At 43.8% G+C, this 18,015-nt stretch overlaps 1 protein-coding gene across 14 annotated transcripts in view; it reads left to right on the forward strand.

The window, feature by feature from the left end:
- TASP1 (taspase 1) overlaps nucleotides 1-18,015 on the forward strand; it is a 157,464-nt gene that overhangs the window by 59,323 nt on the left and 80,126 nt on the right. The window lies entirely within an intron of this gene.

The raw sequence follows: 18,015 nt of genomic DNA on the forward strand, positions 1-18,015 counted from the left end.
TTGGCAACGGTTCTTCTTTACTGTTGCTCTGGGGTCAAGACAAATGTAGTGTTTTCTGATCCAACAAACTTTTCAGTTTCAAAATAATGGGAGGCAAGTTCATTTCATGTAGCTGATTTGAAGTTAGGAGAAATATTGACTCCAAAATGCTTCAGAATTTGTGTAATTTAAACAAACAATGTATTGTGCAGCTGTTAAACCATAGATCTTTCTATCTTTATACCTAATTTTGGATATAATATAATTGTATAGGCTAATATACCTCTGAATTAATTACCTTGAGAATGTGTCCTAGATTGTACTGGGTTGGTAATGATTAGTATTGCACAGTCTTCATACAGCACAACAATAAGTTCAGTTTTATTCATTTTAACTTGCTCTTCTGGCTTACATTTTGAGCCAGGGGTTAAATAAAGAGAGCAAACAACAAAGGGAATAGAGGACAACCTTATTTGGTTCCTCTTAGTAATAGAAATTCTTGGGTATATACCCCCATTCGCTCCTGTTTTATCTGAGGGAGAGTCATATTTATCCATGTTTTTTTTTTATATTGACTTCAAAACCTATTTCCAATAGCATTGTTTTTAGGAAAGGCTACTCTACTTTATCAAATGCCATTTACGTGCCTAAGAATAGCACAGGCCTTCAGTTTTTTGTTCTGTATATTATTAAATAATCCTAATATTCTAATGTTGTTTGGTTGTCTATTGCATGTGGAACCTATTGAACCAATTTGTATTAACTGAGGAAGGACTGCTTCTATTCTGGCAAGACACTTTGAAAATATGTTCATGTCTATATTAAGAAGCAAGATTGGCCTTAACAAGCCACATAGCAGCTTGTCTTTTTGTGGCTTTAGTATTATGATATCTGCCCTTTTCATTGTATTGGGAATCTCCTTACTCCCTACAAAAATCATTGTGTCTGGTTTGTCTGTAGTGATGTGATTTCACCTGATAAAACTCTGCTGAAAACCTGTCTGGTCCTGGGGATTGGTGTTGGCATTAATTTAATCAAATTTGTAGCTTTCTCTGTCTCTACTGATCTTTCCAATCTGTTAACTTCTCTAATATATATTCTGTAATTTTTCCCATGAGCTTGTCATAGTTTGAAGGCATACAGAACTGTAAGAACCTCCTGAGTTCTTCAGCAATCTCTCAGCTCTTAAAACTTACTACTCCTTTGGCATATTTTAATTTTTTCCTTCTCTTGTCTAGCTTTATAAGCAGCTTATTAGCCTTTGTCTCCACCACCCTTTATGATGCCTGTTTTCAGCCAGCTTGAGAGCCTCTTCAGTTTTCTCTATAAGTATAGCATTTAGTTGCCCTCAGAATCAGGGGTGTATAAATGTGCTTTGAGACTCAGTTCTTTTTTGCAAACCTTGCAGCCTGTCAGTCTCTTATTAATTTTGTTTTATCTGCTTGCTTTTCTTTTTTCCTCTGGGATATTTGGTCTTTATGATTAGTATCAAAATAGAACTTAATTTCTGTTTTGATAGCATCCAAAATAACAATCTTTCATTGGGAGTTATTCAGCTCCAATGGTTGTGCACGCTGCACATTAAGCCTGGGCTCTAACTCAGGTTTGAGCCCAAGCCCCACTTCTTTCCATACACAAGTCAGTCCACACAAAAGTTGAGTCAACAAGCACTAAAACTCAGGTCCTAGAATCCTGGTAGGGGAGTGGATCAGAGCCCAAATCCCACTGTATATCTGACTGTCATTTTGCAGCCTGGATACAGCTCAAGTTGCAGGCCCAAGTCAGAAGGTCTGTGTAGTGCAGTATGGACATATTAACACAACTGTGATACCCGAGTCCAGCAACTGTAAGCCCAGGTTTATAAAGCACTGTGTATGCTCAAGCATAGGCTTGGAAACACCAAATCCATAAGCCCAGGTCCCACAGGCCTGAGTTTATAGTGCAGTGTAGACACACCCCAAATCTCCTATGAAACCTCAGTCTTTGATTAACTGATTTTTTAAAATAGGTTTACAACCATTGTGTTGACTGCCCATTTTTGGGGTATGATATCTTTGAATCTCTGTTTGCTACCAAAGGGAAAGCCAAACTGTGATTAATCCTGGTGTATTAAATTTTGCTCTATTTGTTGATATATTAAGAACTTCTAAATTTTTATTAGCTGATCTGTCCATTAGTGGATGTAGTGGGATGCTGGAGTCTCCTCCAATTATAGTTTTGCCTATGATGGGATCCCTGGAGTGTAAGCTGGAATTAGGGTACCGCTCTGCCCCCTTAACTCTCCAGCCTGGACTGTCTCTCACAATGCTTTGCTAGTGATAAGCACAAACTCCTCCAGGTGCTGTTATCACTCAGCACAACTGCATGTGGAGCCCCACACCCAGCTAGGTTGCTTGAATGCTCACAAAGCCACTCATGAATCACACAAAGAAAGGCACCAGCTTATCCCCCCCCTGGTCTCCAGCCTTGCACCCCAGAGCTGTACCGTCTTGCCCTGCTCAGAAGCTTGATCAGAGTACGTTCATTACCCAGTCCGCTCCTCCATCAATGTGGAGCAGACATGCACCAGCCTTTATAGACTGAGCTGAGATTTCCCAAGCATTTCAAGCAATATACACAGTTTTAGCTAAAGTCTAAAACAGATTTATTAACTACAGAAAGATGTTAAGTGATTATATGTGGCAGGCATAAAAGGTCAGAGATAGTTACAGAAGAAAATAAAAGATAAATGCACAATCTAAATTTTAAACCTTATTACACTAGGCAGTATTTAGATCAAGCAATTTTCTCACCCCAGTGGATGTTACAGTTCTTAATGTATAGGCTTCTCCCTGAAGTGTGCACCAGTCTCCTTCGATGAAGCCTTCATCTTCTCAGAGTTCTTGTTGCTTTTCTTCTCCCGCACTTATGCTGGAAGCAAAGGCATGTTGCCACTGTTCTTTCTCTATTTTATATCCTTAATCCATGTGCCTAGAAGACACTTGCCCAGACATGTCCTGGTGGGCTTTGCTGAGTCACTGGGTTGAGCAATCCCCCTGGTGTGGTCTTGTGTAGCTGAGTCATAGAGTTGAGCAGTGCCCGTTTTGTGGTGCTTGGGCAGCTCTCACTGAATTATAAATCCCTTGGTTACATCTCCCCTGCTGATTAATGGTCGCTGAGCACCTCCTCGGAGTGGTTTGCCTTTTTTGTATGTCACTAGCAAACTTACAGCATATTTCAATAACAACCATATAGCACAATCTCATAACTCAATGCTCACTAAAGATATACATATTTTGGCAGAACAATGGGATTCAGCAGATCATGACCTTTCATATGATATCTTACATGGTAGACTTTGTATGAAACATATCATAATTACATGACAGTGGTGAATATGGGGATTCCAGAATGCTGCTTGGAGGTACAGGGTGCCACAGTTATCCTTTCCAATTTTGCTGTGTTGGCTTGTGCTGATAGACTTCTTTCTTCATCTGGCAAGTCAAGCGATATATTGCATTACATAAATAGATCAAATGTGATCTCTTCTGTTAAAACTTAGCAGCATTTAACATCTGTTCCTATTCTTTGCCACTGTTATTGTCTAGTTCCTGCTATCTGTGGGAGCCTGGTCTCTCCTTTCTTCCTCTAAGGGTCTGCTGGTTCCCTGCTGGTGAGGGGAGTCTGTTTACAAGGCGTGGTCTGTCTTAAGTTCATATATTGTAACATGTCATTATAAAGATTGACATAAATATTAGAATGTTTGATAATCATTGGAAAAGGGTCAATTATGGTGGAAAATGTAAAATTCAAGATTATATAACTCTTAATTTCCATCACAAAGGGAGAGCTGGGTCTCCACTCTACTGTTAACTTTGTTCATTGAATATTATGAACCACAGCCTTAAATAATGTTATGCTCGTTAACTATACTGTATTTATATGAAGTATTTTTGGTAGTATACAACCATTTCCATTTAATCTTCCCTTCATAACTGTATAAAATTGGTAGATTAATTCCTTAACCCATATTCCAATCTTCTTCTATATTTGGTCTACTACATCTCTCTCAGGTCAGTCCTGTTGTTTTGATGATGCATCTTTTTTGATTGCTCTCCTTGGTCTGTTTTCCTAGTTGTTCGGTGACATGTAGGTCCAGTTTCTTTGTTCCTGAACTGATTTGTCTATTCCCATATCCATAAGTATCTATTTCTCTCCTTTGAATCTGAAAGACCCTTCTGGCTTTCCATTTAAAGGAAAGTCTAAATGGGAAACCTGACTTGTTTTTTGGTTTATTATAATATTGTTTTTCCTAGCAGTTGTGGTTATCTGGTACAATTCCTTTCATTTTTTAAGGACTGAGTGTGCTAGATCTGGGAACATTTTTATGGGTTGATTTAGAATCACCAGCGGTCCAAATCTATGTGTCTGCAGCCTACTGAGAGCAAGGCGGGAGAAGCTGGGTCAGAATTCTTTGGGTACTCTCAATACAGATGCATGCCTTGCTGCCCAATTTTAGCATATCTTGGAAAATGCCATTCAGCATTCCCGGGAGATTTCTTCCTTCAGTTTGTCTCCAGGATGTCATTAATCTTGATTTTTTTGCATTCCTGATCTTCAGTGTTCTCTAGTTTTAATTCTGTCTTTTTCTGTCTCAAAATATTTGGAGTTTTCAAACTACTCTGCTAGTATTGTTTACTCATTTAATCCTGTTTCCTCCTGTATCTTTTTAATCTTATATATTTCAGTGTCCTTAATGTTGGTCTGAAGCTCTTCTTTCATCTCCTTATACATAATTTCTGCTAGCAGATCCTTCAGGTTAGCCTGAGTGAACTGACTGGTGTTTCTCTTTCTGTCTCCAGTTTGTCCAGTGAAGGGGAGGCATTACCCTTTTCCACGGTGTCTTTGTCTTTGGAGGCAAAAAGATCTTTATGATAGAAAAACTTCCTTCCTTTCCCAGATATGTGGCTTCTATAATCTTTTTAACTCCTCAATATTTTGGGCTTCCTCTTTGTCTGTCTGGCCCCTCTGAAGATGGCTGTCACTGCACTTCCTCTCCACTTGTTCATCTCTTCTCAAGATGGTTGCAGCTATGCTTCTTTCCCTGGTTATAAATGTAAATTTTAATGGGTTTTATGACTTGTTGGATTCACTCGCTATCCTGTTGCATGACAATGAAGGTTAAGATCATCACTTCCAGGCTTGTCTCTGCCACTCTGACTTGTTACACAGACTTTTAGATTATAATAAAGCATCCTGAAAATGGGGAGAGGATGATATTGTGGTTGAGGCACTGGACTGGATATCCCTGACTGAGTCTCTAGATGTTAGTATAGTAATACACTCATCCGCTAAAATCTATTCCACTGGCCTTGTCACCCCCTCTCAGCTGAATTCTAGGACTTTTTCTGGGTAAAGATCTTGTATCTGCTCATTAGTATATATTGTACAGTGCAGTGATTTTTACAATTAAACCAAAAAAAAAAATGTAGATCTTTTCACCCATTGTCAAAATGCACCCACATTGGGACTGAAAGCATTAGATTTTGTGGTACCAGCTAAAATATGAACAATTTAGAACAGAAAAGGAAGAACTTACCCGAATAAAAAGAGAGGGAGCTTCGATTGGTAGCCATAAAGGGATATTGGTAAAACTCTGACTCAGAAAGAAAAGTACTATTTATTGAATTGTCAACAATGAAATCATTATCAAATATCTAATGGTACATCACAGGCAGGGTTGGGCCTGGCTACAAGATGACAGCCGAAGGACGTGCTTGATATAAGCGTGTTGCCTGATGCCACCAGTTGAGATGTCATGTCTTTGATTATTTCTACCTCCATCTAATTGTCCTTCAAGCCATTTGATGATACTAAGAAAAGTTGGGTGCTATTGACCTATAGATACACTAGGCAAATGGGCTATTGGATTATGTGGGTTTATCTATCCTAGTTTTTTTTTCTAGCATAATGGGTTGCTATAAATGGTGTTGAAGAAACTTAACATGAAATATCCTATTAGTTCCTCCCCCCCCCCCGCCCCGCCACAGCCTTTTTTTACTTTTCTTATAGGTGTCAAATTTTAAAAATACATGAATGTGAGGGAAAGGGTCAGGCTTACAGTCTCAAAAATTTGTATTACTGTATTCCTAAATTTAACAAAGTGTCCCCTTGAAGGCAAAGGCAGTGGAAAACTTCTCTGCTCAAGGACCATGGAGTTGATCTCAGGTTAATAAATGCATATGCACACGAATAGTCCCATTGAACTAGATGAAACTACTCATGTGTTTAAGTGTTTGCAGGATTGGGGCCATAATTGTTAGTAAGCACGTTTCTGAAATTGGAGGTTGTTTGATGAAAAGTCAGAAGGCAGCTTTATTTAATTTTCTTAAATTATTCTTTACAATAGTCAGTTGAGTTTGTTGAAGCCTATGCAAGCAAACATCCTGATACACTTAAGAAGATGTCTAGATTTAATGACTTCCTTAAATAGAAGTCTTTTTTTTTAATGCTGGTACCATTTTTTTATAGTGGTAAATACTTTAATGGCTATTTATAAGTATATTATTTATCTTGCTTCAAATCTATTAGTCCTAGTTTGTATGACATTACATGAATTGCAATTCCAGCTAATTGAAATAGACTGCTGATGGTCTCTGAAGCTTAGCCATCTGTTCACTAAATGATTTGAAATACAGGGTAGTAGTGTTTAATCTCTTTTTTTCTGGTTTTCCTATAAACTTTGTGTGCGTGTGATAGAAATGCTGACAGGAAGTCAGAACTCTTGTTAGCTATACCATTCTTTTTCCATTTTCAGAAGCGCATAAGCTTTATTTTATAATGTAATTTGTTTTAGGACATACTTTAAATATGTTCACGTCTGACTCTTGTTTAAAATATGCCCAGCCAACAATGTGAACAACAAAACTGATTAGAGGGCTGTAGAGACTGAATTGAGGAAAGATTAAAAATGCTAAATGTGTGGCTTCACTAGGGGAAGGGAAAAGTGACATAACCACGTGCAAGTACTTGAAGGGTGAAATCACCAAGGAAGGGAAGGAATTTACTTAGTGATAGAGGATATTACACGATGGAAAAAAATATTGCCTGAAACACCAGGAAAAGGTTCTTGAAAGTCAGAGCTCAGACGATGGAACAATCTCCTAATGGAAATTTAATGAAGTGCTATCACCTGACACATTTAAAAACAGATTGGAATAATTACTATAATGAGTAATCATGATTAGCAGAAGGATGAACTAGGTGACCTTAAAAGGTCTTTCATTTAATTTTGCATGATTAATTTGTAAACAATATGACAGGGATAAAATTTAAAATGGACTTTCAAGACATGTATTAACCCATATTGCATCATCCAGTCTAACACCTCTCTCCCCTTGCTGAATTTGAAGAGGTTGGCATAATGTAGGGGGTGACATTGCTGGGAATTATTAATGGAAGCTTATTGCAGTAAAGTAAGTTGTAATTGGGGTATTCAGTTATAAAACTATTATAATTTTCTGCATTATGGTCTTGTTTAACCATTCATGTCCATAGCATTGTTATAGAATTAACAATGTAACCTTGTGTGATGAGGCTTTCCCTTCATCAGACTAAACATTCCAATAAGTATAACGACATATGGATTTTGTCATATGGAAATGCTTAGAAGCTTTTACCAAGATTTCTTTTCTGAAACAGAACTGAACATCTGACCAACTTACCAGTCAAGTGGTGAAAATTATAATGTCTTGTTTGGGTAGGAAAGGTGAGACTAAATCAATTACTTAAAGATACACACAGCATTTCATCTCTACATTACTGGTTCAAGTGTGACCAAGATCTGTAGTAACCAAAATTAATTATTGACTGGAAGCACAGAGGCTAAACACTGAATTGACATGTCAATTGACAGAATGATTGTCCATACTGTGACGGGTTGCCCCCCTTAGGATGCCACCTGATGTATTGGGATACTGTTGAACCCGCCTGTTCTGCCAGCCTGGTCACCCTTTTTATCTGTCTTGCTGAGCCAGGCTATTAATCCTCCTCCAGCACACACAAAGGCAGGGCCACACCTCACTGTAGAATGACACAGACAGTGAAATCAGCTCTGGGAAGCCTCAGCTTAAAGGACTTGACCCAGCACTCAGGTGTCCACCTCCCTTGGAGTGCAGACCCAAAGGTATTTTATGAAATCTGCCTCCTCCCTCAATGTGGAGGAAGGTATGCACAACTTCTTGTGTCCACCCTCTTCCCCCCCCCCCACGTTACAAATTACAGAAACTGGGTTTAATCATAAACAAAACAAATTTTGTTAATGATAAAAGGCAGATTTTAAGTGGCTAAAGAGTTAGCAAACACAGCAGATTACGAAGCAAATAAAACAGGCACACAAAGTTTGTTTCACTAAAGAAATTGGTTACAGGTAAAAAGAAAAGGAGTACTTGTGGCACCTTAGAGACTAACCAATTTATTTGAGCATGAGCTTTTGTGAGCTACAGCTCACTTAATCGGATGAAGTGAGCTGTAGCTCATGAAAGCTCATGCTCAGATAAATTGGTTAGTCTCTAAGGTGCCACAAGTCCTCCTTTTCTTTTTGCGAATACAGACTAACACGGCTGTTACTCTGAAACCTGGTTACAGGTAGTAATTTCTCACCCTAGATATTGTTGCAGGCAGATTACAGAAAGTATCGAAAGGGAGCTGCACTGGTTTCCAGACCTCAGTTGTTATTACTCACAAGCGAGATGCCCTTCCAGCTTGGGCTCAACTCTTCTCCCCCCAGTTCAGTTCTTGCTTCCAGGTGTTTCCCAGTGTCTCTTTGGGCGGGGAGGCAGAGGAGAACCACCATGATGTCACTCCTCTGCCTTATATAGCGCTTGTGTATGGTAGGAATCCTTTGTCTACCAATGGAAGAACACGGCATTCCAAGGGGTGGGTCCCAGTACCAGATAACTCAGACCCATGTCTCTGCAGGTCTGTGGCAGCCATTACTTGTAGGCTGCCTGGAGCGTCCACAGGAAGACTAAGCTCTTCCACAGTCCATTGTCTTTGCTAATGGCCCATTAGCCTTGTCTGACTTTTCCATTGCTGTACCCGAAGGACTAGTTGGGGATGACACCCAAAGTAATACATTTGAAATACAGATATATAGTCAATATTCCTAACTTCAGATACAGAAATGATACAGGCATGCAAATTGGATAATCACATTCAGTAAATCATAACCTTTCCAATGATACCGTACATGAGCCATTTTGCATAAAGTCAGGTTTCAGAGTAGCAGCCGTGTTAGTCTGTATTCGCAAAAAGAAAAGGAATACTTGTGGCACCTCAAGAGACTAACAAAATTTATTTGAGCATAAGCTTTCATGAGCTACAGCTCACTTCCACTGAATGCATCCGATGAAGTGAGCTGTAGCTCACGAAAGCTTATGCTGAAATAAATTTGTTAGTCTCTAAGGTACCACAAGTACTCCTTTTCTTTTTGCGAATATAGACTAACACGGCTGCTACTCTGAAACCTGTCAAATAAATTTATTAGTCTCTAAGATGCCACAAGTACTCCTTTTCTTTTTGCATAAAGTATATCTCAGTTATGTCATATTCATATCATAACAATATGGAGTGAAACATCACACATACATTTCCCCTTCTAGAGATATAGTCCCATCCTCTAGGGATTGAATCACTTTTGGTGGGAAAGCTACTGCCAACTTTTGGTGGGAAAGCTATTACTTTGGTGGGAAAGCTGGTAGTAGCTTTCCCACCAAAGTACCATTATCAAAGCTGTCGATGCTTTCCCATTCTATGGGTGAAAATAGAGGGCTTCATTTTACAGTATTCTCAAAGGCATTATTCAGCTTTCCTCAGGGAGGCTGTGCCTCATATGCAGGGGTGAAATCCACTTGTACATTCTGTGGATTGTACATTGCATTACTTGTGCAAAGCAGCCAGAAAGGGACTTTGGAGGCATTCCTCTCAGTGAATTGTCCAAGAGCAGCAGTCCCTGGGAGAGCTGGCCTGGCAGCCTGGCAGCACTGCACATCTGTGAGCATAACTGCCATACTGGTTCAGGCTGCAGTCCATCTAGTTCAGAATCTAGTCTCCAGCAGTGGCAAGCACCAGCTGCTTCGGAGGAAGATGCAAAAACTGTGGAAGGCAGATTACCCCACATCTGTCTGTGAAATCCTCCTGATTGCCTGGATAGTCTTATCCATAAAAGTGCCCCCTCTCTGTTTGTACTGTGACGTTTACTGCCACAGGATGAATCTGGCCTCAGTGACAAGTATACATTTTTTACTCCGGGGGGGAATTCTGTGCCACTGCGTGTGGGCAGAATTCATATCCTGTGCTGATTTCGTTGCTTCTCTGCAGAAAAATGACTTTCTGACAGGGAAGCAAAGGGAAACCACAAGAGTGGTCATCTGCCCCTCCCTTACAGTGCGGGCACATCATTTTGGGCATCTGGAGCAGCCAGTGGAGAGGTAAATCACTCCGGGGAGGGAGGGGCTTCTCCTCCTTTCCTCCTCCTCTCATGATGTGGACTTTTGGGGCTGGCCTGGCCTTGCACCATGTCAGAGTCAGATGCAGCCTCACCACCAAATATGTGTCCCGTGGGAGGGCTGCAGAGTGACCTCCCACCTCCATGCAGCCATTCGCCTGTGCTCCCGCTGCCATCCTGGAGCCTCCGCATTTATTTATTGACAAATAAAATTTGCAGAATTTTAAAACATTATGGGCAAAACTTTTATCTTTTTGGCACAGAATTTTTAATTCTTGGGCACAGAATTCCCACAGGAGGAATTGCGGGCGGGGTGTGGGATGTCTTTTATCAGATCTGTGTCACTTCCACAGAACCCCTTGACACAGGAAGCATTCCAGGTGAACCAGAAGCATGGTCAAGGCAGTCTTTCACTGTGGCAACTCTCTGCAACGACAACACCCAGAAGAACGTTGGTAGAAGGGGGTGCAAGGTAGGCAGCTCTTAAGGAACACAAGGAGAAGACAGGCATATTGAGGATAATTAAATGAGCGACTAACCAAATCACGCTAATGACTAAATGCTCACAAATAATAAGTATGGGGGGAAATTTTGTAAGACTTCCTCCACCAGCCTTAACTGTCTGGTGGAGTTAAAGCTCAATAAGGACGGGTGGTATCCCTCCTTAGGTAGCTCCCTTTCATGTAGGTGGGTTCCCTGAGGGCCTGAATCCAGGCTCAGCTGTCCAACAGTCCTCTGATGGCATCAGAGTCTTTAGGGTTGTCTTTCACTTCTGGGGTTCGGTCCTCTGGGTTAGTGTTAAGCTCCATGGTGGAGAGGTAGATAATGTTGCAGGGAGCAGTTCCAGTACTGCCCTTCTTCTGGCTGCTGTAACCAGACTCCTTGCAGCAGCTATTTTTCTACACATGCTGCTCCTGTCTGGGGTTCCTGTTGTCCCAGCCACATGCAGACTACCCAGAGACTGCAGTTGGTTACCCTGCTTGTCAGTCAGGCTCCTCCCCTCCCCGGGGTTGATTATGTCTCGAGAACAGACTGGGTAGGAAATATTTCTCTGCAAATATTTGTCAGAACAGAATGTGATCTGGGGGGTGAAGCTACCCATCAAAGACCGTGATCTCAGATAGTAGAAAGAAGGCTCGGCAGCTGAGCTTCTAGTCCTGTTCCAGTGCCATCTACAGAAACAACTGCTTTTATGTCAAACTTACTGTTCTTTTTCACAGGGACAAAGTTATATCTGTAAGCAGCACCAGAACTGAGCTCAGCATGCTCTTCCCCCTTTCAAAGAGCCTACCGGGGCTCACCTCATCCAGATTTTCCAAACATAAAATTGCGTGGTGGTGAATCACTCTGCTGAAAAGGAATCATTTTAGTGTGTTGCCCTACTACTAATTAGATCTAATGTGTCTTGAGTTGTGTGCACTCATTTTTTCCAGTGCTGCCTTGAAGTCCTTGTTTTCTCACTCTATTTTGCGTGACTTTCACCCTCCCTCCATGTTGACAAGGAGGACAAGATATTATTCACTTGGTACCCTCTTAATTCCACTACTTCATTGTCTGGAGGGAATCACTCTTCAGAAGTGCAAGTACTTCTTTCTTCCCCCTTAATACAGAGGGAGAAACGGACATGCGTGAATGTAGAAGAGTAACAATTTTACTGTAGCAAAAATGTCTGTGTTATGACCAAAGAGTTTTGCTAACATTATAAAGATTATACATATAAATTCATTATTTCCTTGAAGTTAACTAGTCATTGTTCATTTTGTGGCAGTTCTGTTGGATTTTTTTCCTATTTAGCACTCAAACATAACTTAATATTCTTCTTCGGGTGTTTGTTCATGTCCAATCCCCATTAGGTGTGCCCGTGCACGAGCGTCAGAAACTTTTCCCCTTAGTGGCTCCCGTCAGGCTGGAGGGGCCCCCAGAGTGGCGCCACTGCGCCGTGCATATATACCCCTGCCGGCCCGACCCCCTCCAGTTCCTTCTTACCGTCCGTGGCGGCGTTGGAACAACCTCTCTCTCTTGTAGATCAGCAGTCCCTTAGCCATTAGAGTAGCTTTTGTCAGTTCGTTTACATACCTATTGTGGACACTTAAGTCATTGGGTGCTTGGAGGCCTCCGGCACCCACCCCGGGTCGCGGGGCATGCCGTTGGCCCACTGCTTCAAGGCTTGTACCACGTGCTGCAAACCTATGCCAGTTAGTGACCCCCATGACTCGTGTCTATGTTGCCTGGGGGACGGACATCAAGCTGAACGGTGTAGGATTTGCAAGGCGTTTAAGCCAAGGACAAGGAAAAAAAGAGACTTTCATCTAAAGCAACTGAACCTTACCGTAGGCGAGGCAGGGATAACAGGTGATGGCGCAACAACAATAGTAACAATAATGCACCGGGCCAGAACCAAGGCCAGCACAAACCTCAGCCGGGTGCCAAGCCAGGCTTTTGAAGGTGTGCTTGAGGACAGCGTACCAGACCAATCACCGGATCCATCCCTTTGTTTCCTGAACTGCCTGTTCCGTTTCTCCCATGCGTGGTCCACCATTATGTCAGACCGTTGGGTCTTACGCACAGTGCAGAACGGGTACTCACTGCAGTTCGCCTCCCTCCCCCCCAACCTCCCCTCCCACCTTCAGGGACCCCTCTCACGAGCATCTTCTAGAGAAGGAAGTCACCATCATTGCTAGAGAAGGAAGGGCACCATCATCGCTTCCCTGGATCCGGGGGACTGGTTCGCTGCCCTCGACATGAAGGACGCGTACTTTCATATCGCCATCCGCCCAGCACATCGGAGATTTCTACGCTTCACCATAGGCCGAGAACATTACCAGTTTGCAGTTCTCACGTTCTGTCTAGCCGCGGCTCGCTCAGGTGTATCGCTCAGGCAGGGACCCCCTGGACTTGGTAGTGACAGCCCCAAGGGATGTGCTGGACTCCCTCCTGTGGTGGCAGTCCCAACCTGTGGTTTGCGAAGGCATCCCCTTTGCTGCCCCACAACCAGACCTGACGCTGGTGACAGATGCGTCAGACCACGGATCTGTGGGACCTCATGACGCAGGGGTTGTGGTCCGGAGCAGAGCGGTTGCTCCATATCAATGTGAAGGAGCTCAGGGCAGTTCGTCTCGCCTGCCAGACCTTTCACGCCACTCTGAGTGGTCACAGCATAACAGTTCTGACGGACAACACTACTGCCATGTTTTATATAATCAAACTGGGCGGGACTCGTTCCTCACCACTCTGTCATGAGGCTCTCCTCCTCTGGGATCTTTGCATAGCCTATGCAATTCACCTCGAGGCATCCTATCTCCCGGGGGTATGAAACGAGCTGGCTGATTCCCTCAGCAGGTCGAACCGCATGCACGAGTGGACGCTCAGGGCGAACGTCGTGCTTTCGCTGTTCCACAGGTGGGGGTTTCCCCGGGTAGACCTGTTTGCCACCAGGGCCAACGCCCAGTGCCCGCGGTTCTGCTCGTTCCAGGGCCACAGCCCGGGCTCGCTCGCGGACGTGTTTGCAATCCCGTGGGGAGGGGGCTTGATCTATGCCTTCCCCCAGCTCCCCTTGATGAACAAGGTCGTACTCAAGGTGTGCAGCGACAGGGCGGCGGTGATCCTCATCGCTCCTGTCTGGGCCCGCCAGCACTGGTACAAATCGCTCCTAGACCTGTCAGTGGAGGCCCTAGTAGTCCTGCCCCGACACCGGGACCTCATGACACAGGACGGCAGGCGGCTTCTCCACCCGGACTTATAGTCACTGCACCTGAAGGTGTGGAGGCTCTGTGGCTAAACAGAGCCAGTGCTCCCTTCCAGTGCAGCAGATTCTGCTTGGCAGCAGAAAGCCCTCTACCAGGGCGGCCTATATGGCCAAAGGTTCTTGTGTTGGTGTGAACCCTGACAGGTGCGGCAGTGCCAGGCCCCAGTGCAGGCCATCCTGGAGAACCTCCTGCACCTCAAGCAGCAAGGGCTAGCCCCATTCTCACTCAGAGTGCACCTGGCGGCCATCTCCGCCTTCCATCTGGGGTTCTCAGGGTGCTCGGTGTTTTCCCACCCAATGGTGGGATGGTTCCTTAAAGGGTTGGAGAGGGTGTTCCCGTACTCCTGCCCACCAGTCCGTCCATGGAACCTTAACCTGGTCCTCGCTAAACTCATGGGACCCCCTTTCAAGCCCCTCACTTCCTGTTCCCTCCTGCACCTTTCCTGGAAGGTGGCATTTCTGGTTGCCATTACCTCGGCCAGAAGGGTGTCCGAAGTGAGGGCCCTCACCTCTGAGCCACCATATACAGTATTTCACAAGGACAAGGTGCAGCTCTGGCTGCACCCCAAGTTCCTCCCTAAGGTGGTCTCCCAATTCCATTTGGGCCAGGACATTTGTCTGCTGGTGTTCTTTCCAAAACCCCATACGGACCCGAGTCACTGCAGCTGGCACACCCTGGATGTGCGTCGAGTGCTGGTGTTCTATTTGGAGGGCACCAAGCCCTTTTGCAAATCCGTGCAGCTGTTTGTGGCTGTGGCCGAGAGGATGAAAGGCCTCCCAATGGGCGCAGTGGATTTCATCTTGGATTGCAGGCTGAATCCGGGCGTGCTACGAGCTCGCAGGTGTTCCGGCCCTGGCAGTCATGGTCCACTCGACCAGGGCGCAAGCGACTTCCACAGCGTTCCTGGCAGAGGTCCCGATCCAGGAGATCTGCAGAGCAGCCACCTGGTCCTCGGTGCACACCTTCGCGACCCACTACGTGGTCAACCAGCAGGCCAGAGAGGACGCGGCAGTTGTTCCCTGACTCCTACCCTCCTCCAGAGGTAAGCTTGCGATTCACCTAATGTGGAATGGACGTGAACAAGCACTCGAAGAAGAAAAAACGATTACTTACTTTCTCGTAACTGTTGTTCTTTGAGATGTGTTGTTCACGTCCATTCCTTACCCACCCTCCTACCCCTCTGTCCGAGTCGCCGGCAAGAAGGAACTGGAGGGGGTCGGGCCGGTGGTGGTATATATGCATGGCGCCGTGGCGCCACTCGGGGGGCCCCCACCGGCCCGACGGGAGCCGCTAAGGGAAAAAGTTTCCAATACTCGTGCACACAGTGCGCGCAAGCGTAATGTAGAATGGACGTGAACAACACATCTCAAAGAACAACAGTTACGAGAAAGTAAGTGACCGATTTTTTTTCTAGTTCTGTTCCTTTTTGGATGTGTTTTGGGAAGATGGATAGGTGACTCCTGATTTAAGTGGGCTCCCTTTCTTCATAACTTATGTAAAGGGTTTTAAACACATCTATAAAAACAATTATTAAAGTCTGGATTCAATAAAATTAATTTTTAGAGATTTCTGTGGCTGTGCACAAGCTTTCATAGTACAACCTTTTAAATTTTTTTTTTTTTTGCGTCCGCTCTAAGTTGTAAATTGGCAGATGTTTATTTTGAATTTTTGCTTCCCAAGGATTTGGACAAGAATGAAAATTAGACTTTTTGCTTGCTTCGCATATTAATTTGATAGGCTGTGTAGACTTCCACATTTTCACAGAAAATGTGCTTATCCAATGGGCATTGTTATTTTCTTTATAATTAACTGAAAAGCTAAAAATAATTTATACCCAGTAGTATACAAACTGCTGTGAGCATGCAGAACTCATGAAGGACACCTAATACAAAAGTCAAAATATTTATTAATACTCTTGTTCTTCTTGAATTAATCAGGGATTTCAAATTTCTCAAAATAGTTGTGAATTGTTGAACATTAGTAAGTGATACAAACTGAAATCCGTAGTTTCTGAAATAATTTATTCAAGGATGCTTTTGGAGTTGAATTCATCAAAACGCTTCACATATTGTGACATTTTAGATTCTTCCAAGGGAATACTTGTAAAGAATAATTTGAATTTCAGTTGCTCCCAGAGGCAAATATCTAGGATTAGAGCCCCATTACAGTAGGCACTGTAGACGACATGGCTGTATGGAGAATGGTCAAATTATTGGATACAGTATTATTCATGAAAACATTTTAGATCCAAACAGGGAATTTGTTCATTGCTTTTCATATTAAACGCTGCTTGTGGCTGGGTCTTCTGCCCTAATAGGTAAAGCACCTGTAAGAATGGAACTTTTTCAACTGTTATAATAAGAAAAACACTTGATCCATAATATAGGTTTGTGTGTAGACAAGTAGAAGCATTCCAATCTCACATCTGTTTTCTTAGCAATATATTAAAATAACAACTCTTTTGATTCATTGTATTTTAGTGTAACAGTTAGTATTTTAGTAACATTGTATTTTAGTATAACAGTAGTTATAGATTTCCAAAATCTATTTTTTGTCCAATTCCCAGACAGCTACTGTCTTATAATATTTTTTCAGTTTTTCAGCATCTTATAAAAGGGGGAAATATGAGTGCTAAACACAGTATTTCAGTAATAGTCTAGGCAATGTTATTCTCTACCTTCCTGCTCCTACTTGATATCCCCCTATTTGTACATCCAAGAATTGTGTTAAATCTTTGAGCCACAGGATTGTGCTGGGAGCTTGTGTTCAATTGGTTATCTACCATGATCCTCAAGACCTTTATAGTAACTGAATTCTGAAATACTTTCTCACTTTAGATCTTACTTACATTCTTTGTTCCTAAATATATGATCTTGCATATTTGGCTATATTAGAGAGCATGTCTGAACAAGCCCAGTTTACCAAGTGATCCAGGTGACATGATGGCTGGAGTGCACTGGTTGAGGTGAGATCTTGAGGGCACTGATTTATGGCAGGTGCACCAGTAGCCTATTGGACCTTCTACAGACTGGCATTCCAAAGAGCTGAAACAATCTCCTTTTCTTATATGGAGAACCAAGGGGCTATATGCAGAAAAGACTCTGCTTCACTGTAATGTAGGGTTGCCAGGCTTCCGGTTTTTGACCCCGAACACCCTGCCCCAGGCCGGAACCCCCTCCCACACCCAAACTCCCTCTTAGAGCCCACACCCCCTCCTATACCCCCACACCCTGCCCCAGATCAGAATCCCCTCCCACACCCTAACTCCCTCCCTGACCCCGCACCCCAACCCCCTGCCCCAGGTCCGAACCCCCTCCTGCACCCAAACTCCCTTCCAGAGCCCGCACCCCACATCCCCTCCCACATCTAACCCCCTACCGCAGCCCTGAGGCCCCTCCTGGAGCCCGCACTCCCTCCCGTACCCCAGCCCTGAGCCCCTTTCTGCGCCCCAAACCTCTCATCCCCAGCCTAATCCCAGAGCCCACACTCCCAGCCGGAGCCTGCACCCCCTCCTGCACCTAAACCCCTAGCCCTGAGCCCACTCCTGCAACCCAAACCCCTCATCCCCAGCCCCACCCCAGAGCTTGCACCCCAGCCGCAGCCCTCACCTCCTTCCACACCCCAACCTCCTGCCCCAGCCCAGTGAAAGTGAGTGAGGGTGGGGGAGAGTAAGCGACAGAGGGCGGGGGGCTGGAGTGAGTGGGGGCAAGGTCTCAGAGAAGGGGTGGGACAGGGCAAGAGTTTTCGGTTTTGTGCAATTAGAAAGTTGGCAACCCTACCGTAATGTCAAACTGGGCTTCTTGG

Source organism: Lepidochelys kempii, chromosome 3 (assembly GCF_965140285.1).
Source record: "Lepidochelys kempii isolate rLepKem1 chromosome 3, rLepKem1.hap1, whole genome shotgun sequence".
Taxonomy (NCBI): Eukaryota; Metazoa; Chordata; order Testudines; family Cheloniidae; genus Lepidochelys; species Lepidochelys kempii.